Genomic DNA, 23,589 nt, shown 5'->3' on the forward strand with positions numbered 1-23,589 from the left:
CCTGGGTTGTTGGTTTTATTTTTAAATGTTATTGCTGCTGTGTAAATAAATCTTACAGGAATAAGGGGACTTCGAAGTAGCAGGGGTCCTTTCGAAAAGAAGCCACATCTGGACGAACCGTGCGGCAGCAAGCCGCGTCAATTTCGAAATGCCGCAGCCACCCACATTCTAATGAGGTGCTGAATATGTATTTCAGCGCATCATTAGTAAACTTTGAAATGGCCATTTGCATGGCCATTTTGAAGTTTTTGGCTACTATAGAGACAGCCTAGATGTGGTAAAGTGCTAGAATGTGTTACCTAGGGAGGTGATGGAATCTCCTTCCCTACAGGTCTTTAAGTCTAAACTTAACAAATCCTTGGCTGGGATGATGTTGTTAGGACTGGTCTTGCTTTCAGAAGGGACTTTGAATTATATGACCTCCTGAGGTCTCTTCCAACCTTATGGTTCTCCTTGAGCAGGTCTAACTAACATCCAGCTCTTTGCTTTTTCTCCAAGGGCTGTGACCAGTGTGTGTGTCAACAGTTACAGGTGAACCAAAGAGCTCCTCCAAAGCAGATTTCCTTTACTTAGGGAAAAAGGCACACACAGAAAACAATAAGCAGGGTCTAAACACACCTGAGGCCACTCATAAGACCTACAGGGGACCTGGCAGATTTCAGTCTTTCCAACCACCCAGCAGAATGGGGCCTCCCTGGGGAAAAAAGATTGTGCCTGTTTGCAGAGTCAAAAAAGGTCAAATTAAACTCAGCCTTTTATGACAGAAGTTAGGCACCTGTTGGAATCAGGGTACATAAATTACACCACCACTCCCCCCAGGCAGTACTTCTCTGCAGCTGTTCACTGCCTCAGCAAGACAGACACATTTTTTAGTGCCAGGAGGAACTGTAATTCTCCCCCATGAACCCACATTTAATCCAAAACCCACAAGGATACAGAGAGCTTAAGCGTAATACAACACGGTTCTCACAGGTACTGCCTGGGGCTGCAAGACCTGTCACAGAAACTCCCGAAAGATAGTTAGGGGCAGTTTCAGCACTTGCACAGACCTCTGTGACAGGGTCATACACTTGATTCCATGGCAGACTGTTCAGCACTCAGACAAGCGCTCAAGGAAGAGAGAAAGCTGCTCTGCACTCCCTCCAGGAAGAGGAATAAGCCTGTAACAGATCTCTTTCTCTCCACCCATTGCTCTCACTTGAACACTGGGACCAGCCTCACTTGAGGCAGACGCAGAAGAGCCCAACATTTGCCATCTGTCCTCAGAATTCTTCTCATTGCCTTTTAGCTCTGCCCTTCTCAGAGCACAAAAGGGTTTTATTGAAGCCTTTTCTCAGCATGATCTTTCCAACATGGCAAACTTTCCACCTTCTATTGGCCTGGACAGCCCAGGGAGCAAGTTAGTGGATTACAGGGCCTTTCATTTACAGGTCACTGGTTCCAGTCCAGCTCAGGAATAATTGAAAGTCATTACTGGACGATGGCTGTCAACTACCCCATGTGAGGTAGGTTTGGTGGTCTCAGACTAGTTCCCCAGGGATATATCATACAAGATCACCATACCACTTATCACTGATTGGCCCCAGTTGGCCTTTGCATTTGAGAGGCCTGGGCCTGAACACATATGGAGAAAGGTTTTTTTTTTTTCCCCCCTGTTGAAACAATCTCTCTCACCAACATTAAATTCACTTGTAACATAGGAAGAAGAGCCTTTATTACAGAGTAGCACTAGTGTCCCAAAACCTGAAGCATGGCATTTCCCTACAGGTACTACAGGTAGGGAAACTGCTGATCTAGTGCAGGAGCTCATAACTGCAGTGTTCAGGCAACAAGCAGCAGGAATTCCCACCAAGCGCCGCATGCTCATGAATTTCATGGGAACAGCAGAACATTTTTCTCTGGCATCTTAGAAGAAGCAAACCAGGACAACTCACCAAATGAGAGAGCAGCATATGGATCTTGCACTCCGACTTCCCTCTGCTCACGGACTTCCTGTGACACAGACCGTGCTGAGCCTGGCACTTCACACCTGCCAATTCCAGAATGACTCCCAAAGTGGAGTTTACTTGTTAAAAGCTTTTACTGAAACTCTGCTTCCACTGTCTCACCTCACAATGACCCCCTTTTCCTGCAGCTTGGAAGACCCTTCTGAAACTGCACCAGCTGTTGGAAGCTGGGGAGAAGCTGAGTGGGCAGACAGCCGTAGCAGAGCTCCCACCAGCCCCTGGGAACCCCAGGATTTCAACTTGTGTTAACGCAAGTTAAGCGCAAGTTGAATTCGCGTGCATTGGGGATTTACTGTACAGTTAATTGCAACAATATCTTCTGTATGCTCTTAGGCCATAATCATGGGCTTTCACTCTATTTTATCATTTTAAATTATAATCTAATATACAAAAGTAGCAATATTTTTGTGATTCATTGGGCCTACAAACCAAAAAAGGCAAATAAATACTACAATGATAATAAACCATGAGTAATCAATAAAGAAACTAATAAACCAGATGATAAATCTTTCAGGGAAAAAAAAAGCAATGGCAATTCCAAGAGTTTACATTTTTGAAGGTGCTACGGCATGTCTCATGTCCCAGTACTACTTTCAGCATGCTGGAAAAATCCAGCCTTTTAAGACTGGTCCCACACAGAGCTAGAAGAATTATTGGGGTTCTTCACTTTCTATACCAGCTATAGTAACAAGCACTCAAAGTAATTAAATTCCCAGCTTGGCTATTTCCAGGAGGTCCTCAGTGCCTTCCTGAAACCAAGCAGATCCCGTTCAAAAGAACTATTTATACCAGTGTTTCTCAACCATTTTGGCCTTAGGACACATTTGTAAATGTTTATTGCCTGTTGCGACTCACTACATGGTCTGGGGGTAAAAGCCCTGGGGTGGTTTCAGTTACATCCTACCCTGAGGATTTGGGTCTTGGCCAGTGCTCACGCACAGTAATGATTCCTGCAGCTCTTGTGCCGCAGGACTGTCTACGTTTGGTTCTGGGTGTTTCAATTTTTGAGGTTGCAGCAATGCTCAGACTTGGCCCCTCCCCTTTCTTGGACAAATTTGTGAGAGTGGAGTTGTGACCTGGTTCATGTGAGTGAGTGGCACTGCAGTCCCATTTGTCTTACCGTGGCTCCTGTTGTCATGCCTGCTAGCACAAACCGGAGCAACGCTAGGGCCCCAGAGGTTGCACAGCCCACAGCAGGGAGGTAAGCCTAGACTCCCTGTAGGATGCAACCTTTTTAAATGTTCTGGTGCTCCAATTTTAGCTCTCAACCCACAGGCTGAAAACTCGATACACTCCTTTGCTCAAGCATCCTGCCCATCTGTGCCCTACTTAAATTCCACCTAACCCCACTTGGAGGACTTAAATGGAGCACAGGCCTTTGCACAAGGTGAAACATGTTCTTAATCAGGCAAACACACACACAGTGACTAGTACATCTTTAACACTTTCCATCCAGGGATCTCAAAGGGATATCCCATCTCAATGTTGGGATACCAACATTACCTGATCCTCACAACAGCCCAGTGCAGTAGGCAAATAGCACGCTCATTTTAAAGAAGGATTGAGACAAACTGAGGTTAAGGCCAAAGTTGGCACACTACAGATTCCTAAACAGAAGTACTCTGAATTGCAAAGGTTAGCGGAAAGTGTTTCAGGCTCTCTGAAAGTTGGCACATTTTTAACTAGGTGTCTAAATATAAATGTCAGTTCTTCAATTGGGCGCACAAGTTTGGAAGTTTTGACTTACGTAAGTTGCCTGCACCATGAGAGTAATCCATAATCATAATTCCAAAATCCTAGCTCCCTACTCTGACAAAGTCACAATTTTTTCCTTCCATTTTAATTTTTTTTAAGTCTTAAAATGAGATCACAGTTGCATTTTTTTTTTTTTTTTTGTTACACACAGCCTTTGGCCATGTGCATAAGATTTACACTCTTCTATAGTCAGCCCCTCTGACTCCATATGTGATTTATTTTTATACACTAAACAAGGCAAAGTGGTTGTATGGTATAGTGATTTAAATCTTCTCTCTAAGCATAAAGGTTCCTCTGCATAAACACATCTTTGAATAGGAATGCACACTGGGAGATCTCTGCCTAACAGTAAAGGGCACTTCAGTACGCTAAGCAAACTGAATAATTTGAGGTCGGTTGACATACTCATTATGCAGTTTCCTTTTGTCTGACCAGAGAGGAAGAACATTTGACTGTGACTTCAATTTCCATCCTAGGTCATGATGTCCAACACGCTAGCCACTACCCACATTTGGCCAGTTGAGAGTGGCTAGTTAGTTTGAACAATAAATGTATGTAAGATCTTGGCATAGAGGTCTGTATTTCTTTTGCTGCTTCAAAGCTCTGCCAGCACAGTTTCATTCCCCCACACAGCAATAAGTCTGCAGATTTCTTGCACATTCCATATTGGAGCTCATCTGCAACCCTGGGAATTCATGGCCAGATGTGCTGCTGAAGTGTGCTTCCTCTTCTGGCTAAACTGGAAATGAAATTCAAACTTTCCAGGGTCATTTCCTGTACACCTGGAGAGCAGCAGAGGTGAAAGTGGTGGCCAGAGTGGTCACATGGGGGCACCATGGCACACCTTCAGGAGACCAAGAACGTAGAATTTCACAGTTCTGTCTGGCCTACTGAAATATCAACCATGAAAGGTCAATTTTGGTGCTACTCCTTGTCAAAAGCTGGAGTACCAAAGTTGAGCTTAGCAGCCCTTAAAGTCAGCAGAATGGACTCTGTAGTGTAGAGTGACTGCTTAGAAAAATCGACAGAAATCAGCTAAGTTCAACCTAACTGCCTAGTGTAGGCCAGGCCTCCGAGTCATGAGACCCCTGTTATTTCTGGTTATCTAGCCTGCTGGAATCCTGAGTAGCACAGAGAGATCTGAAAAATTAGATGGACGTGGGAGAGATACCTGAGGATTTTGGATCCTCAAAAAAAGGGTTGGTCCTAAAACTGGACTCTAGCTAAAACTGAGCAATGTCTGCGGGTGGGGGGAAGTGGGGACAGGAGGGGTTAGAACTAGTTTACCTACCTCTACAGCTACTGATTTTAAGGACATTGGCCCAGATCCTCAATAATTTAGGTACCTACAAAACAGGAATTAGGAACCTAAATAGCTTTCAGGATCTGATCTACTCTTATAGGTAATGTCAAGTGCCAACAACAAGGGAAGCATGATACATGGTGTGAAGACTTGAAAGGTAGGTCTGTGCCGCAGTTAGACACCCATGATTGGCTTGTGCCAGCTGACTCAGGCTTATGCAGCTGGTTAAGTGGCTGTTTAACGGGGATATAGGTGTTCCAGCTTTTAGTGCACCGTGAACTCTGGGACCCAGTTTAAGGGCAAGCTTCTATGTCACAATTTAAAAGAGACCCTTGGCCCAGTCCCATGAGCTGGAGCCAGCCAGCTGTGGGTTTTTAACTGCAGTGGGAGACATTCAGAGAAATGCAGGTAGCAGTGGACAGACAGGAGCAAATATAGTGGCCCACAAAAGGTAAGTACAGGACATAATATATTGTCAAAACATTCACTAGTAGAAGATCTATCCAGCCAAAGGGTCAGTCACTCAGATACTCCGGGGAGGAGGGCCGCATAGTATTAGGATGGACCTACAGAAAAGCTGATTTTTAACATTTCTATTTATTCAAGCTACTTTCACCTAACTTGAATTCGAGGTAGGCACTTCCGAGTGCATTCTCTAAGGGCTGGCTGCAACTACATCATGTGTTTGCACCATATTCACTTCAGTGGAGGAGAGTAAAACCTGGGCACTGGCCACATGCAGCATTAAACAGAGCAATTCACATACTCTCAAGACAGAATGATTTATGACTAAAAACAAAATAAATAAAAGCTAGAACTAACAGAAGTGTTTTCAACACACACAGCCCCTCTGTCTACAAATCAGCCCTCAGCAGGCAGAAAAATCATACATGAAGGTCCTGTACAGTGCATGAGAAACAAAATCATAATATCTCCCAGGCAGTCACACAGCTGCATATGCCTTATGCAGTAGCAGTTGACTTACAGAGCTAGTGGCAATACTTGCCATTCTAGCCATAGGAAATATTACAATAAAGACAATAGCGACCCACATGTGATGGTGTATCAATTTTTTTAAAATAATCACCCTGCGTTGGATGACGCTGTTTCACTGCATTGAGAATATAGTCAGACAGCAAGAACAAGAAGAGGAGTGATGGAGTGAGGCAAATTGAACCATATCTGTATGTGGACTTGGCCTAATATGTCAAAGCTATTACAAAACCAGAGAGATTCAAAGGCAGAGAATGTTTCTTGATTGTGGCTACTCAGGCACCAATCCCCAGGCACCTCATACCTAGGCTTGGAAAATTCAAACTTGTTATAGTTTCCAAGAATAATATTAATGGTTATTTTAAAACTTTTTCTCCAATTATCCGTTAAAATGTTCATAGCTGAGCAAAATTATGGGTTTTTAAAATTCCCTTCAATTTTATGGGAAGGTGGGGGTGGAAATTAGACTATGTATTTAACTGAGATTCAAAAAGTGAGTCTTAAAACCATTAAGAAACGCTGTTATCATATCCAAAATATACAAAGCAAATAGCCTTACATCAAATCTACTTTGCCTACTTGTAAATTTCAGTTCTTACCAATGGATATATTTTGTCACTTGTTGCTGTGTGGATGGTGAAAACTATCACAACTGACATTTAGCAACAGAAAAAAAAAGTGCTAGTCCATCCAACCCCACTCACGCCTTTATCATTTTTGTCATTGTTTGGGCATTTTTTAAGTCTCCAGTAAAAATAATTCAGACTTTCAGGTACCTGCCTACACCATACTGCAACAATTAAGCTGCCCACAAGAAAAATCAAAGCAAATCTCCTGCTGTGCCTTCCTAGGGCCAACAAACCCACTGCCAATACAGTCATCTCTTTCCCACCAAAAAACAAACAAAAAAACCCACAAACCACCCACAGCCCAGTTTAGTACCAGTCCTGGAAGGGCGAAGCTAGCAAAATACTTGGGTAAAACAACACAAAACAAACCATGCACAGAGAAACTGCTCTGGACATCTCCTACAAAACCCTAGAACTGGAGAATTTAGATGGGGGGAAAAAAAAAAAGACATGACACTAGTTATGGGTGTCCAAACCCAAAACTCATGTATGCTGAAAGGACTCAAATGTAATCTAGGTTGTAAATTCTCACAACAGGAACAGGTCCGAGAAGTACCAGGCACAATGATGGCTCTACTGGAGTTACACCAGGGTGGACAGGTGGAGTTGATCCTTGATCTCACAAAGCATTTTTGAGGGACTGGAAGCTTTAGTGTGTGTCTGGAACGCAGTAATAACTCTATGAACTGTGGGAATACACTGGATCTGTGCCCTTTCCCATTACTGCCCATCCCGCCTTTCCCAGCTGTGTGGGCCCCTCCACTGTCTCTCGTGGGTGGGCTTTCCATCTCCAGGCCTTACATATGGCCAGCAGCAGCAGCAGCAGCAGCAGCAACCAGCATAAACTAGGGCTAGATCTAACCCCTCTTGGCTCAGCAGTGCCTGAAAAGACACAGAACTCTGCCCAGATACTATCACAGCCATTCAAACCATAAAAATAGCATGGATTAAGCAATAGACATAAGACATGCCGAAGAGCATAAGCACCAGGAAGAAAGCAGGTGAAGAGGAAGCCTTTTAATTGGTCCAAAACAGACACAGTCAGGAACAATATGAAGGAATATGGCAGAGAGTCTATATCAGGAATAGTGCACATAGCCATCTGCCCAGGAAAGGAGTCCTTTAAAGCTACACTGGGAAAAGCACTGTAGAATACAGACGGTAGGGAACAACTTTGCTAGATGACCCAATAGGACTCTCTGGAGATGGTACTGAAAAGATCCATGGGATGACAGTTATTGGGTCAGCTCATCCCCTAGAACATAACTGACCTTCACCTGCAACCACAAGTACAGACTTTTATTTCTCCCAGGCTGTGGCCACACTTGGCCAAAAATTCAAAATGGCCATGCTAATGGCCAAATTGGAGGCTATTAATGAGGTGTTAAATGAATATTCAGCACCTCGTTAGCATGCTGCCAGCCACGGCACTTCGAAAGTATCACGTTTCACTCACATGTGGCTCGGCTACACGGGGGTCCTTTTTGAAAGGGCCCTGCAGATAGGAATAAAGGGATTTCGAAGTCTGCAGGGTCCTTTCGAAAAGGAGCCCTGGGTAGCCAAGCCATGCGCGAGCAAAATGCAGCACTTTCCAAGTGCTGTGGCTGGCAGCATGCTAATGAGGTGCTGAATATTCATTTCAGCACCTTATTAGTACCCTCTGATTTGGCCATCAGCATGGCCATTTTGAAATTTTGGCCAAGTGTGGCCACAGCCATAGTGAGTGCTCCACCCTGGCTCTGACCCCAGGCTGCTTCGCTCCAATCTCTGCATCTTCTCCAAGGGCCCTGCCCATCCTACCTACTGTGGGCTCCTCTCTATCCTCACCTGAGTGCTTCCTGGCAATCACAAAACAGCTGATTGGTGGCCAGCTAAGGCTGGCGGCTGCTGAGCGCCCCCTCTTGTTTCCGCATGGTTGCTTGAATCCTGGAACACCCACAGAGTTCTTGGAACAGTCGACTTTTGTCATTGTCACGTGGAAAAACGGAGAGCTCCAATTTCTAACTAGAAACGAATGGCGAATGAGCAGCAATTTGGAGGACTCAACACAGAACAGTGACAGTTTCATCAGGCTCTTTCCTCCGGTGAACATGCAGTTTCACATCATCCTTGAAACTGTACTGTACTCTCCCCCCCAAAAAAATCCTTAAAATAAACCAGAAATTAGAAAAGGGTGAGGTGTTGAGGTGGGCGAGGAATCCAAGGAACAGCTGGAAAGTGCTGATTGACGTTGCATTGTCACAGATGCTGCCACTTCACACGCAATGAAGCAGTGACTGTCTTAATGAAAAACGCCCCAAACTATACCCAGCCACACCACACCACACCAACACCACCGCAGTCCCTTAGGCAGAGAAGCTTATTCCATCCCCATCTGTGGCTCTTGCACATATCCTCTGACCTAGCCTCTGCCGCAGTCAGATGTATCTAGCTCTTCGGCACTGAGGGTTAGCAGAACTGGGATGGGATTGTTGCTCGGGTCATAGTTTCTACCTGCACCTTTGAGAGGTCACGTTCGTGTCATTAGAAGATAAATGTGACATGATTAAAACAGGAGATTCCATAGGAACAACTGGCTTCGTTGCCTTCTTTGAGGTGAACTATGATTGCCCGCTTGGAGGTGAAAGCTAACTCTTCTTTAACGAGGCCATCCAACAGACTGCCCCAAAGCACATGAACGAATTTTGTTGCCTTGAGTCAGGAAAATCATCATGATGGCACAACACAAGAGGGCACACACATTTTGCTGCTCACAGAGACTTTAAAAGACACATTTAAAGAGGCTTTGCCTGTTGGCACATTTAAATACTGCTAGAAGTATACACAAACTTGTTGATGTTCAGGAATGCGTCAGGTTTGATTGGATGAAGAATGGCTACCTGTGATAGAAAAGCAACACATGCAATGTACAGCAGCAGGTGCAGACCCATACATTTCTTTCAAGTCCTTTATGAAGTGTGGCATACATACTGTGGCATCCCTGTTGACCGATACATGGCATTCGCACATTTGGCTGCATTCCTCCAATGCATCTTGAATCCAAATTGAAATGATCTCTGCCTTTCACTGAGAAACAGCAGATTTCAACAGAATAGTATTCATTGATTCATTTTCCCCCACTATAGAGCAACGTAAAGACATGAATTGCTGGCTGTCTGGAACACCCTAGGGTTTAATCAATTACTAAAAAGAACTTCTGACTATTCAAAAGATCCATTATTGTAGCTTGATGGTGAGCGAAAAGTTCTTGTGGTATTTTTCTTCCAGCTAATCACGTTCTGGGCAAGTGTATGTTGCCTGCGAGTACTTGTGAAGAGCTAATAAAACACTCCAAGCCTGTGGAGGGCATTCATTGGAATTGCCTCACAGCACAATACATGTACCAGATTGCTTGGGCAATCTGCAGCTTCTTCCTTCTCTCATTGTTCCAAAACCGGCTTCTATCAAAGCCTGGGGTTACCACTGCTTCACTGACTTTTATTGTCAGATGGGACTTACTGTTCATATAATCAGCAATACTATTTACCTTTCCAAAGTTATCTGGTCTTCCCACTTTGCAGCATGAAATGTCCTTGTCTCTCTTTCCAGTTTCCCTTCCTACACTAGTGCAGTTGGGACCACACCACAAACATAACTACATTCAGGCTCTTCCTGAGCTTTGATTCCAGAGCACTGTTGTGTTAATCATTCCGATCTGCAGCTCCCATACTGCTTGGCAGCCACTGTTGCCCTTTGATACTTGATTGCCACTAATTGCTTCTATCCCAGCCACATGATCCACATGGTCAGAAATGTGCCTGCTAGAACCATAAGGATGATCAGTCCCTGACTGTGGGGGAAGCCACTCTGCCACTAACAGGGGGGCCAACAGAACTGCCGGGCCCCTGGCATGTTGACATGGGCCCAGTTCTATGCTCCCAGCCAAGCACACTGTGCCCCCTCTCCACCCCAGATAGCCCTTAGCCTGCCACCTGGGGCTCCAGCCATGATTTTCAAGGCTTGGAGCAATTTAAAACTCTCGGGTCTCTGGAAGTTGCTGCTAGCACAGGAGTATTGGCCAGGAATCATGGGCTCTTTTGAATTTCTGGGACCAGGGGCGGTTACCCACTCTACCACCACCCTGTCAGCAGGCTTAGTTGCTGAACAGCTCTGGCCTGGAAGCAGCAGATAGCCGCCCCGTAATCCTGGCAGATGGAATGAGTGAGTGGGGCCATGACAGCTGGGCTACAGGGGGCTCCCGCCACTGCTGAGGGACAAGGATATCAGATTTCTGCAGGCACTAGGTAAGTAGGAGGCTGTGCTCACCTACTATTGTCCATGGATTTTTTTTTTGGGGTCAGTTACTTGGTGGCAGGTGAAATTGATGCTTACTAACAACTAATGATTCCAGTAGAATCCTTCCTTGCTGAATGAGAAAGACAGTAATCAAGTCAGCCCTTCACTATCTAAGTATCGACATGGGGAACAAGTAAGTATCTAGTAATGGGATCTTCAAGCAAACAAAACAGCTGTGACACAGTCCAAAGGCTGGAAGCTAAAGCTAGATGAATTCAGACTGCAAATAAGGTGATCATTTTTAATGGAGAGTCAGGAACCATTAGAACAATTTACCAAGGTGTGTGGCGAGTTCTTGATCACTGGCAATTGTTTAATGAAGATTGGATGTTTTCTATGTGATCTGCTCTAGGAAGTACTTTGAAGAGTTCTAATCGCCAGTATAACCCAGGCCACAGACTAGAGGTTCACAGTCACAGAACCAAGAACATTAGAACTGTAACACACCTCGAGAGGTCATTGAGTCCAGTCCCCTGCCCTCATGGCAGGACCAAGCACCATTTATACCATCCCCAGTAGACGTCTAACCAACCTGTTCTTAAATATCTCCAGTGATAGATTCCATAACCTCTGTAGGCAATTTATTCCAGTGTTTAGCCACCCTAACAATGGGCCCTTCTGGCTTAGAACTTTGCATTATCACTGTGAATTGCATCTGTGGGTGTTTAGTTACAGACAGACAAAGGTTTATAATGAAAACTGTCCAAAACCTGAAGCCAGAAAAAGTTCACCTGGGTTTATTACAAATCCAAACAGTCAAGCCATGCTTACGGGGGTCTCTGTAACTTGTGCACAACCCTCAGCCACGTTAAAAAACAGCCCGGATTTCAGGTATGCTTTCAGGGAAGAAACCATGCAAAGCTTGGTAGTCTCCATGCAAAATCCACAGAAAACATATCACTTTTTTTAGGCTGAGTTTTGCCTTAGTTTCCAGATTTGTTCAATGCAGAAACTCAGAGTGAGTGCTAGGGAGGAAAGGATGGCTGAACTCCCTTGGAGCTGAAGTCACGCTGATTTACTTATCTCTGCTCATAAAGTTCATCCCACAAGCTCCAGAAAGACGTTTGTCTCACTACACAAAGCGTACACGTACTGTACAGACCTCAGAACTCTACTCAAATACAGTGGAAAAACGCCAAGGCTAGTCAACCAAACATGGATCTTGATATCAGAAGTTCTAGGACAGGTTCTCATTTTTTACTGCACCTCCCCTCCTTCAGTGATTCATCCCCCTGTACACAATCCCCCACTTTTCCCCTCTACTGTCTCCCCCAGTGCGCCACTACCTCCAAGCTCTCTGCTCTGCTCTCCCTGCTTCTCCGACTCTCTTGCACTCGCTGTCCTGTGTAAGCCGATCTGTTGATTAGGCATTGATTACATTGGCCACTTAAAAGACTCAGAACTCCAAATTAACACTCCAAAATGTGATAGGTTCCTTTCCCAAGATTCGGCTCAGTATTATCAGAATTACTGTTCAGCTGGAATACCCAATGCGTGCAGCAGTGATAACGACACGCTCCGGAATAACCGTCTGAAGTTGCAGAATTTGTATTCTGACTGTGATTAGTGCTGTAAGAAACAACCCAAACAAGTGAGGTGAAGTAATACAATCCTGTAGATTACATCCAGCACCATTACAGATGTATGCTCACTTTATCCTTGGGGAAGAGTGAGACAGATTGTAGTCTGCTTCCAGCACGCAGATAGAGAACTCCAAAAGTCCAACCCATGGCCCAGGGTTTTATTGATCTTGATGTCCATACTGCATATTCATGAGTGACTCTCTATACACCGTATTTTAACTTCCTCAACCTATTAACATTGAGGTACCTTAATCCCTTAGGCTAGTGCATTAGTTAAGCTCATTAGCATATGCCTCAGTTACTTACCATAGAAACCTGAGGTTAGGCATGTGCTGATGTTTATCCCTAAGATATGCTAAAATGGGGTTGAGGTTACCAATCAGAGGTGTACGCTGAGTTCCAGCATTTTCCACTAAGACAACACAAAGTTTTATGATCATCTTGTGACTTATGGTCACTGCTACTTCCCTTATGCGAATGCTATTGAGAGACTCACTTCTACTGAGACTCCAGGGCGTTACTCTTCAAACACCTGTACTAGTTCTTATAGGCCTGGACCTATCAGTATCTTGCCTTTCTGCATTCTTATTCTTTTCCTTTATAATCTTCATGTAGGCTGTGTTCAGTCTGCAGCACACCCGGTTCCCCAGTGCAGGCTGTGATGCCTCCCAGGGCGCGCCTGCTGACTCTGCTCACTACCTCCTGCTGCTTCCGCCTCACTACTGCGCAGGTTCCTTGCTCAGGCCCCTACTGCCTCGGGTGCGGGTGGGGGGACAGCAATACTTTTTAATGGGGTATGATGTTACTGGATTTTTATATTAAATATAAAAACCATTTCTGTGCTCATGTTACGTTTGCACCAAATATTGTGCCAGTGGGCCACGCGAGATGTCTAACGAAAGATGGTAATGCCCTGAATCTGTTTATGTTACTTGTCTATCTATACCATCTTTGTATGTAAAATTACAGATATTGGCTTTATACCTGCATTAGAGATGTTTAGAGCTAAGGATTCACAATGGAAGCTGACTGGGCTGAACAAAAGAACAGAGACCTAGGTGTGGATTCCAGCTTTTTAATGGAAATGGACTGGGATGTGCTGGGTAACACAGCAGCCAATGGCAGAATGCCACACAAAAACACACAACCTGATCAGCTCGTGCTCCACTGCCTATGTAAAGAAGAAAGGGTTTTATCCTCCATGTGGCAACTCTTGTCTCTGGCAGTAACCATCTTGTTCTTCAGTCCTCACGAACTACGCCTCTGTGGACTGGGGGCCCATCCCTCAGAAGGACATATTTTCAGTGACTCTCAAGAACAACAGCTTGTACCATCGCTGGCCTGCATCAACAGTTTTAATTGATATATGTAATGTACCACTTCAGCAATTTTTCTCTCTCACCCTATTCTTGCTCTCTTTATTAATAAACCTTTAAATTTTAAATTCTAAAGGATTGGTCCAACATGCTGTTTTGGTTAAGTATATATTGACCTGGGAATGTGGTTAGACCCTTCGGGGCCCTGAAGAATCTGTGGATTTGGTAAAATAGGTTACCATAAACATCCACCTGAGTAAGGAAGCTTACTGGCTTGGGTATTAAGAGCAGCTGGAGAATCTGTGGGTTTGCTTATATAGCTTCCAGCTGGCCAGTGGGGCTGGCAGAGGTACTTTCATGGCTGGCTTGGTTTGCCTTATTGAGAAGGAGTCACCAGGCTGGGTTGTAACTGGGCTGGTTTTAAGCAATTTCCCCAGGACTAGTTCTCTCAGCTGCACCCAGAACTCCTCATAGTATTACAGGGGGCCACTCCAAGAATTTGGGAAGTGGTCAAGGGCCACACTGCTCCAAGACATAAATAGAGAGGTGAAGGGTCTGGGACAGAGTGTGCGCACAGAAGAGTGCTTGGAGTAAGCAACTGGGGTGCAGGCGGGGACATGAGGGTCTGGGAGGGAGTTTGGGTGAAGGAGGCAGTTATGACCTGTGGCAGGGGCGTGGGGTGCAGGGTCTGGGAGCGGGTGTGGGTGCAGGAGGAAAGGCAGAGGGTTAGTGTTATATCGGCTGGGAGAAAGGAAGGACTGAGGCGCCAGCGGCAGGATCTGACAGTAGACTTACCTGGGCGGCTCTGGCCAGCTGCCAGGCAGGGCCTGAGACAGGCTCTCCGCCTCCTGCAGCTTCAGAACACTGTAAACTCCTCCCTGTGCAAAGTGACTCTCCAGTCAAGATGCTGAAGGAGGCAAAAATCTCCGAGCGCCTATTGGCTGGAAATCTTAAAACAGCCAATGAGGGCTGAGACATTTTGCACAGGGGCGGCAGCAGTACGCAAAGCCTCTCCCTCCCTCCTGGCATCCAGAGCAGATTGCTACAGGGAGCTGGAAGGTGGTTAAAAGCAGTGGCTGGCTGCTCTGTGCCTGACACGGTCCACGAGATGGCTCCGGTGGCTTGATGGGCCAGATGCAGCCTGCAGACCGTATCTTGTCCATCCCGACCTAGGGTCACCATACATCCCATTTTGACCAGGACAGTCCCTTTTTTAAAAGCTCTGTCCCGAGCATCCTAACTTTTCTGGCAGAAGCGGGAATGTGTCCCACTTGCTCTCCACAGCTTTCTCCAGGGCATGCTGCATACTCCTAGTGGGATTCAGTGGAAGGTGCATGCCGAGGGCGACGGGGAGTTGAGGGACCAACAACACCAACCACATGTGGGCAGAGGCAGAGTACAGATGAGTACCGACAAAGCACTTGGACGAGAGCAACGCTCCCGCTAAGCCAGCAGTTCCCAACCTTTTTGAGATGGGGACCCATTCTGACAATTCAGGAAGTCGTCGTGACCCAAGGCAATTCAAAACTGGATGGGGCAGAGGAGGTTCTCCTCAGGGAAAAACTCACTTCTCCGCCCCCCGAGCACCAAAATGCCCCCCCCCCCAGCTTAAACCCCTCTCATCTGGGTTGCTGGAGTTTTGGAAAACTTACGTGGGACAGGCAGCCCCACCTGCGGGATCCCCAGCCAAGGCTTCCCATCCCACATACAATTTCCCAAAAACCAGGGCAGGGACCCTGGCAGCCCTGCAGCTGGGAGCCAGCTGGGGTGCTGAGCCCTGGGTGGCAGTGCCAGCCGTGGGATCCCCAGCCAGGGTTGGGGAGAACCCCTGCAGCCCCATGTCCTGAAGTCAGCTGAGGCACCAGCCGAAGGATCCCTGACTGGGGAACAGGGAACCCCGCAGCAGCACAGTGACAGCCAGCTGAGGTGTGGAGCCCTGATCGACTCTCAGCCCCCTCTGCCCCCCACAGTCCGTAGGCTTAAACCTATCTTAGCCACCCAATCCCACCACATACCTCACAGGAGAGTTCCAAGCTGCCGCTACAGACTCCGCTGCTCCTTCATTGGGCCACCTCCTTCTCGGCCCGGATCCCCCCAGCCTTCCTACTCCTTTCCCCCACCTGCAGCAGGGCAGTTCCCTGCCCTGCAGGCTTAAATGGGACTCAGTTTAATTGCTTTCATGGCAGGATCCCTCCTGCTGGCTGTTAAACCAATTAAATGGTGTTCCATTTCAGCACCACCGGGCAGGGACTGGGAGCCAAGGAGGAGTCAGGTGGCTGCAAATGGCTTCTTAAGAGCCCAGCCAGCGACCCTTAGAAAATCTAATCGCGACCCATAGATTGGGCATCCCTGCTCTAAGCTGAGTGCGTAGGGGGCCGGCCAGGCGAGAGTCAGGTGCCACCCAACTGATCTGCAGAGGGCCTGCCGCTGCCCACTGCTGGCAGCACATGTTCTGACTGGTGGCATGAATCTGCACACACCTTGGTGCACACAACAATGTGTATTCTGCCCATGGTGGAAAAAGTTAGAGGGATCACTGGACCGCAGCCCTGAGTGTGGGTGAGCCAGGGCTAGGGACAGTGACTTGGTTAACTCCATGTGGGCTGCAGTGAGGTGATGCAGGGCACAGGCCAACTCCATGTGCAGAGGAAGAGGGCAAGGCTTGGGCTAGCAGCTTGGACAGCCATCTGCCCTTAGAACATATGGTGAAGTTATCACCGCCTAATGCCACCAGCCCAGCCCTGGGGGCTCAGGCAGGGCAGGGTGCGATGGACAAGGCAGTAACAAGCCATGGGGAGAAATGGTCTCACTTTGCAACCCTTCTGTCCACCCCAGTAACATGCACTGCAGAGGGGTGGCTTTGCTCTCCACCTTCTCCCCCTGGGGCCTCCATTTGTGTGCTGGTTGCTGGCATTGTCTCTGTCTGTGGGGCACACTCCCTTCTCCACCACCTCCTGCTCCTCCGAAAGCAGCTAGTACGGGAGCATGTGCTACTTCCCAACAGGTCCTCATGCCCCTCGCCCACATCTCACCACTACCCTCTAGTTTGAAAAGCTTTTTTCTCAGGGGGCTAATCCCAGCCCTGCCAATAACTTGCTACATAGCCTCAAACAAGCCACTTCATCTTCATCTTCCCCCTCTCCGCCCCACACTGCTGAAATGAGATTTATCAAACTGACCTGTCACAGGGTCTTGTTGTCTGACACTCATATATTGCTCTGAAAGTGTGAAACGCTAGGACTAATTAATAAGCAGCCAGGATCTTTCACGAAGGGCAAGAGCAAAAATCAGCTGCACATTGTAAGTAGCTGAGGAGGATTTATTTAAGAGGATCCAAGCATTAGTATTACACACCCAAAGACCGAGCAAAGAGGAGGAAGTGTAAAAGCATTAAGTCTAGTATTATCGAACACCACTAAGCTTAACAAAATTATTTATTCGGTGATGAGCTTTCATGGGACAGACCCACTTTAGCAGCTCAATCTCATTTTCAATACAGACTGACATTTATAAGTGCAGAGGTCCAAAAAAAGTGACAAATCGAGTACATAGGACTGAAGGAGAGGTGTGAGGGGTCAGGGATGTTAAGTGTCCTGCATGGGAAAAGACACTTAAATGTCAGTTTGTATTGAAAATGAGACTGATCTGAAGAAGTGGGTCTGTCCCACGAAAGCTCATCACCAAATAAAACATTTGGTTAGTCTTTAAAGTGCTACACTTCTGCTGCTTTGTTTTGATGGAGTACAGATTAACACAGCTAACCTCTCTGTTACTATTCAACCCTAAGGATTAGAGCGCTTTGACAGTCAGGAACCCATAACTCCCTTTTAAAAAACCAAGGCACACAATACCTAAGTTGAAGTACACCGATTGGCATAGGGATTATCAATTGTATCTTGCTCCAGAGTCCAGAATCACTGCCACAATTTATGACAGAGGGATAAATCTTAATAGACCAGCTAATCCACCCATCCATGCATGGTTATTCTCAGGAGCACAGAGAGCACTTGCCATCCAACAGCTTTCAGGTGCAGAAGGCTGACAGTTTGATTCCTTCACTGGAGCAGTTAAGACCTGAATGAGTAACCGTGTGCAGCTACAAGCTGGTGGATCACTTACACCACATCACATAACAGTTCCAGAAGTTCAGCATCTATCACTCTAAAATGTGCCTTTCCCACATTGCCAGTGAAGTATTAAACTCCCTCAAATTAAATATCCGAGGTGATGCTACACGCAAAGTCATCATTCATTCATGCAAACACAATTTAGCCATTTGCCAGTGAAGCAGAAAAAAATATTCATGCTCCACAGCGTAGGCGAAGAAACACATGAAGCCTGATTCCCTGCACACTTACAGCTTTGTGAGTCAGGAGTAACTCCACTGAATTCTGCAGTTACCAGAGGTAAGCCAGAGATGAATCGAGCTCAGAGGGTGAGAGCCCACAGACGTATTGGAAGCAGAATACGAGAGCTATTATCACAGAGGGATGTGCTGCCAAAAGACTCATCATCCACCTCTCAAGTCAATGCTTCCCACAAGCCAACATGCTCAAAGACACCATCTGTCGCCTCTCTTAGCCACTACAGGTCATGGTATAGGTGCCCCATGGACCTTTCCGCCATCGGTTAGCAGCAGCCTTTGTAAATGGAGTGGGGACAGGAGAAATGCATATAGGATTTGCATGGAGCAAACGGAGCTTGTAAAAATGAGGGTGCCCTTCTCCCCTAGTGTGCCACACTGTGCCCCCAGCATAGACACCCCCATCTGTCCCCTTTCAGCCTCTCCAGGTAAAAGGAGTGGGCAGCGAGTGCTTTCTGCCCAGGCTATGGGCAATGCCACCTCTCCACAGAGACCACCATCCACGCAGCCGGACCCGTCACAGGACGACGCCTCTCCAGTGCAATGCCGGGGGACACGGAGCCCACAGAAGAGGCTCTGAATATGGCAGCCCCATAACCCCCCATCGCACTGGGGCAGGGAAGGGACTCCAGAGCCCTGAGGGCTGCCTGGGTAAGAGCCGGGGGACTCACAACCTCCCGCTTAGCTCTCTGCCCATCACCACTCCTGCCCGGGGGATCCCCAGTCCCGCCGCTGCTCCCCGCTCTGCGACTCCCCCGGAGAGGGGAGGGCTCAGGGGGCTGCAGGGGAGCCGGAGCAGCAGGACTAAGGTGCAGATTCCCAGGTGCAGGGCATCCCCGGCCCACGCACTTACCGCCGGGGGGTGAACGCACCCTGCCCGCAGCGACGCCCGCGGGGACAGCGCCTCCCCGGCCGGGGCTCACCCGGCTTCTTCTCCTCCGCTTCCTTCGCCAGCCAAGCCCGAGCAAGCCGGCACATCTGCCCCGGGCGCGCTCCGCCCCGGGGCCCGCCCACCGCCTGACGTCACGGGGCGGCCAGCTGCGCTCGCTCAGCCTGGCGCCGCGGCTGCTCCCCGGGGAACCGGCCGCTGGCTCGTGCGCGGCGCGCTGCAGCGCCAGGCCGGGTGGGGGAAGTTCAGCGCTGCCCCTCCCGCACCGCCTTGGAGCGCGCGGGCCGGTCTCGGCTCTCCTTTACACCGCGCCTGGGAGCCTGGCCGCAGCCGCGCCCCCAGCTGGCGCGAGAAGGCCATGGGGCAGGGAAGAGGAAAAGCCCAGACAAGTCACAGCCGCAGGGGCTCAAATTTAGACACTGGTTAATGTTTTTTTGGAATTTAAGTTTTGCAGCTTAGTTTTTATGCCCGTCCGTGTTGGACCCCCGGGTGACCCCCTCCCTTGGCTTCCAGGCGCGCAGGGTAGAAAAGCAGTTGTTACATTAAAGCATATCTCTCTCGGAGCTGCCTTTGTTTTCAGGGGTTGTTGGATTTTAATTTTCTATTAGAGAGCAAAGGCGCCAGGCGTGGCTTGCACTTTCAGCTAGGAGACATTTTGATACACACCTCATAGAGCTGGAAGGGACATCAGGAGGTCATGGAGTACAGTCTGCTGCCCTCTTGACAGGACCAAGCACCAGTCTCCCCACCCTCACTTTTTCCATTTGCCCCAGATCTCTAAATGGCCCCCTCAAGGATTGGGCTCACAACCCTGAGCTTTGCAGACCAACGCTCAAACCACTGAGCTATCCTGGATTTGGCATGTAGATTACAAAACACTTAATTTGAGTTTGAGGGCAATGAAGAGTTTTTGAGCTTGGGTAATATGTGACCCTGCCCCCTGCTACTGAAGTCCATCTTGAATCTTGTATTTTTCCATAGGGGTGGGGAGACTGAACAAAGGGTTCTCATGGTTAAGAGAAAGCCTATTTAAGGAATGGGAGCCAATTAGGTCTTAGTCTTCAACTGGCTTTTGAAATTGCTTCCTTTCCTAAGAGCCTTGAAACCAGTCACTGTAGCAAAACAGTGATGGCAAAGCTGCTAGGCCCAGGTTAGAAAAAAATCAATTCTGGACTGAGAACTTGTTTAGGGTAAAAATCTGGGTGTACAACTTGAACCTCTCTAGTCCTAAAAACAGAGGCACAACTTGCCAACCCTACTTTAGGCAAGTTGGCTGTAGACTGGCAGCTGCTAGGCCCAAGTCACATACATAGCTCCTATCAATAGGCACAGGAAACACCTGAGCATCTGCAGTGACAACTTACAAGTTCAATCTAGTCTGCAATACACCATAGTTACAATGGCTTGTAAAGTACTCTGGAGTCCTTCTGATTAAAGAAGGTACTACAATTATGCATACCAAACACAATGGGCCAAATGCTGCCCGACGTGGTCAATGGAAAATGTGTATGCCCACATCCCTGGGGTCCTCTGGGTGTAACTGATGGCAGAATAGGGTCCAATATATATGATTTGTAGTGAAGTATAACAGTGGCATTGACATGATGCAATTGGGATAAAATTTGTTCCCATACCAGGGATCCTCTCTGTACTCCTAAGTCCCACTGAAACCTGTGTTGATCCTTGGCACAAGGGTGAAGTTTCAGCCTCTCAATAAAATACTGTAGGTATGAGAGGTAACATATAGGCAAGGGAAGATATTGCCTTCCTAAAAAGGCAAAGGTGCTCCGGGGCGAGTTCAAGCCGCCTGGCACTCCAGTGATCAGGGGGTGGCAGGAACTGAGACTGCGGGACTGCCCAGCGCTGAGGGGCAAGAGGCTAGAACCCATAATGGAGTTTGGGCTGTGGTAGGCATGGAAGGATGGGGTCTAGGCAGAAGGTTCCTGGCTGGGGCCTGCTCATCACCCACAACTGTTGGCACAACTACTGGAGACAACAAAACCAATTTAAGATCCAAATAAAAGGAAATTGTGGAACAGGCAAATAAGTGGGAACAAAACTAAAGTAAGCAGAAGAACAGCAGAGATGTAGCCATGTTAGTCTGCATCTTCACAAAACAAAAAAAGCGGTCCTGTAGCGCATTAAAGACTAACATGATAATTTATTAGGTGATGAGGTTTCGTGGGACAGGCCCACTTCATACATACTTCAGATGTATGTATGTATGGAGCATATATGAAGTGGGTCTGTCCCACGAAAGCTCATCACCTAATTATTGTGTTAGTCTTTAACGTGCTACAGGACTGCTTTACAGAAGAACCAGTATCTCCTTCTGTAATTGTTCCCTGTCTACGGCCTGAGTTAGAGTGGTTATTTTTCCAAAGGGTTCATTTGTAGGGTTTGAGGCAACACTTTGGGAAACCCCTTTGTCTCTGACTTACCTATTGTTTGCTGCTTTCAGCTCCTCAGCAAGACAAAGAGGAAGAGTGGATGACAGAGACACATTTGTGGTTGGGAGTGCAGGGAGGGAGGAAATGGCTCATTATAGCCTCCATTATTGACATGTACTTTAGGAAATGATACTAGTGTAGGTGCCTTGATCAATTAACCTGGCCCCCTTCTCACCATTCACCACAAATTCTGTGTAAACAATCAATCACCTCTCAAGAGATACGATTTTCTCTGGTGTGAGAGTAACAGAGAGATAGCCGTGTTTGTCTGCATTCTGCCAAAACAAACAAGCAGTCAAGTAGCACTTGTTATAAACCATCAGTGCTGTACTGGAAATAGCGTATCTCTAGACCTGAGAAAGTGGGTCTGCCCCATGAAAGCTCATCACCTAATAAATTATTTTGTTAGTCTTCAAATTACTAGTTGACTGCTTGTTTGTTCTGGTTTGAGAGGCACAATTCCTGGTACATTAATATTCAGCACAGACCAGCCATTATCAATTCAGGCTAGATAGTATTTAATTGTCACTTATGGTGCCATCACCTCTCCTCTCCCCATCTTGTTATTGAAATATGCTCTATTGGTACTCTGCTTCCTGCCCTTGACATGCTGTATGCTGCAGATTCCCTAGTGGACTCCCCTCCAGTATTTGCCATAGGTCCCACTGGGCTTCTCAGCTTGCCATATGAAGTATAGAGAAGCTGTATGTGTGTGTAATGATACCACTAATTACTGCAGGTGCCACAGCCTGCATATGCAGCAGTCTCAGCTGTCAGTTTGAGCTCCATCAGCAGACTGTACTGTAAATACTGTATATTCATTAATTATACCTGCTTGTTTAATGATTAGTGAGCTAATTAGAGTTGTTTTGAGTTACTGCCATCTGACCATGCTCTTCAAAAGGAAGCCTCCTTAGCCTGATAACATCAGGACCCGATCCTGCAAACACTATCACGTGTAACACTTGCTGCTGTGAGAACCCCTGGGACAGCTCTCTGAACATTGTGCACCGCAGTAAACATCTGCTAAATACTGCCCTTCTGCAGGACTTCCAGAGCAGTAACTGGTAATAACAACCTGGAGCCTATGAGATTACTAAGCACCTCCCTCAGCTCCAGCAGAGCAGAGAGGATTCAGCATTGCACAAGAAGAGAGTCACAGCTTCATCTCCCTGTGGCAGTTTGTTAAAAAAAGCACTTTGCTAGCTATTGAGCAAATCGAGATACTACTCAGCTGTCCATTTACACCTCCTGCAGGCAGGCTCCAGACTCTGATCCCAGAAACTAACAAGCTAGTGCAAGTCAGCAACCCAGCTTCCTTTCACACACCACTATTTCCAAAGAGCCTTGTTCGTTTATTTGTAATTTTGCTTTTCTCCATTGTTATTCAGCGAGATACCTGGGAAGATCTTTCAAATTTTAAAAAGAATCAGGCTCGAATCCTTAACAAACTGATAAAAACAATTCAGAGCATTTTTGTTATATTTTTTATCATTTTGGAATTTAAGAGTTTAAAAAATCTTAATTCTGCAACCCCATCACGACTATCCCAAGGAGAATTTTTTTTGAATCAAATGGTTTTGTAGAAGAAACTGATACACAATCAGTGACAAGTGACAGGCATTCCTTGACTTGTGAAAGATGCACTAAAAGCCTAAAGTCCTCTCATCACTCAAAAACAAAGATAGAACAGCAAAGCAGACTTCACCAAACCAGCCTTCCATCCATGTCAACATAATTATATTAAGGATTAGTTTTTGCGCAGGATAAGCAAAAGATCTTCATACTATCTGCAGACAAGTCAGAGATATCTTCACCATGACCCTACTTGTCCTCATGTTCAGTGAAACAGTAAGCCAAGGAGAACATCCAGGTTGGAAAACAGCTTTGATCCAAATATTTTGTATTAATTCCTGTTTGTTCCACTCTGCTCCTTTTGACGGTGTCTTACATACACTTGTGATGTT

At 46.9% G+C, this 23,589-nt stretch overlaps 1 protein-coding gene across 1 annotated transcript in view; it reads right to left on the reverse strand.

Moving 5' to 3' along the window:
- The window catches only part of MAPK4 (mitogen-activated protein kinase 4), a 139,431-nt gene extending 120,155 nt beyond the window's left edge, over window positions 1-19,276 (reverse strand). The window contains exon 1 of the mRNA XM_074995784.1: window positions 19,137-19,276. The gene's annotated coding sequence lies outside the window, so the exon portion shown is untranslated. The remainder of the gene's footprint in view (window positions 1-19,136) is intronic.
- Window positions 19,277-23,589: the final 4,313 nt, after the last annotated feature.

The sequence above is a fragment of the Carettochelys insculpta genome, chromosome 5, assembly GCF_033958435.1.
Source record: "Carettochelys insculpta isolate YL-2023 chromosome 5, ASM3395843v1, whole genome shotgun sequence".
Taxonomy (NCBI): domain Eukaryota; kingdom Metazoa; phylum Chordata; order Testudines; family Carettochelyidae; genus Carettochelys; species Carettochelys insculpta.